This window comes from Neolamprologus multifasciatus, chromosome 20, assembly GCF_963576455.1.
Source record: "Neolamprologus multifasciatus chromosome 20, fNeoMul1.2, whole genome shotgun sequence".
Taxonomy (NCBI): Eukaryota; Metazoa; Chordata; class Actinopteri; order Cichliformes; family Cichlidae; genus Neolamprologus; species Neolamprologus multifasciatus.
In genome coordinates this window covers 1,535,104-1,536,346 of record NC_140458.1, presented here as the reverse complement: position 1 = coordinate 1,536,346, position 1,243 = coordinate 1,535,104, and the positions used below count along the sequence as shown (strand labels likewise).

Sequence of the window (1,243 nt, the reverse complement as noted above, 5' to 3'; positions counted from 1 at the left end):
GGGACTCTGGCCCTTACCTTGCCTGCTCGTGGTGCTTGGCGGGGGGCAGGGCGCAGGGAGGCTTGGGCAGGCGGAGGCGCGCGGGACAGCAGTACTGATGGTAGGTGGCGTGGCTGTTAGGAGGTAGGCTGGAGGAGTAGAGAGAGGAGGAGGAGGAGGAGGTGGAGGAAGGAGTGGTGATGCTAGTAGGGTTGTTGGAGGAACGACAAGAAGTGGTGGTAGTAGAACAGGTGGTGGAGGAGGAATAAGACCTGACAGAAAGAGATAGAGAGAGGCAGAAAGATAGAGAGGTGGGGAGAGGGAGAAAAAAGAGAGAAAAATAAAGTCAAGAGAGAAACAGAGAAAGGTAGACAACAACAACAACAACAACAACAATAACAGACGGGCACAGATAAACAAACACCATTAGCACAGTCAGCATTACAGCACACTATCAGCATTAGCTTAGCACAAAGTATTAATAGCAGCATTAGCAAACTAGTGAGGATAATAATATGGAAGCAAAAAGCACACTTAACTCTATCAGCATTAGCTTAGCGCACAATAATTAACAGCGGCATAGCATTAGCACACACTTACAACTAACATTCTTAGCTTAACATGTTAGCATTGCCTTAGCACACAATATCAATGGCAGCATACAGCAGTTAGTATAGTTTTATAACTAATCATACCAGCATACAGCACTAACATTCAATCACAAGTGTTAGCTTAGCAGTTAGAAGATACACTGTATTAGCTTATGGTTAGCACACAGTCAGTCTCGGCCCGTAACACTAGCGGTTAGCATCAAAGCAGTACATGTAAAGTGTACAGTGAGTCAGGAGAGGGAGGATGATGCACAGATAAAGATAGTCCGCTCTATATTCAGAGGGGAAGAGGACGACCAGTCGTTTCCCTGCTCGATAACTGTTACTGTCGCCAGGCTGCTAATTTCTTGCCAAATGGTAAGCCACGATTTGACTGTTTACTTCATGTTTCCATCAGTAGCAGGTGCAGGTTTAGTGCTCGGTGCAAGGATATACGTTGTGGACCTCGAGCTCTGAACCTCAAGGAACTTCCTCTAAATGCTTGCTGAACTTTGCAATCTGTCAGTTAACAGTCTGCATGTCCTTGTGTTACAGGTTATGATCTATTATGGTGTGTGGGTGGTTAAAGAGATGACGGAGCATATTTTTCTTTTCCTGCTTTCAAATGTTCCTTTTGTCCCGTACATCCACACGAAGGCTTTCAGGGTTTTTTT

The 1,243-nt window shown here is 45.4% G+C and overlaps 1 protein-coding gene across 1 annotated transcript in view; it reads right to left on the bottom strand.

Moving 5' to 3' along the window:
• The window catches only part of LOC146494012 (IQ motif and SEC7 domain-containing protein 1-like), a 170,486-nt gene that overhangs the window by 131,171 nt on the left and 38,072 nt on the right, over nucleotides 1–1,243 (bottom strand). The window lies entirely within an intron of this gene.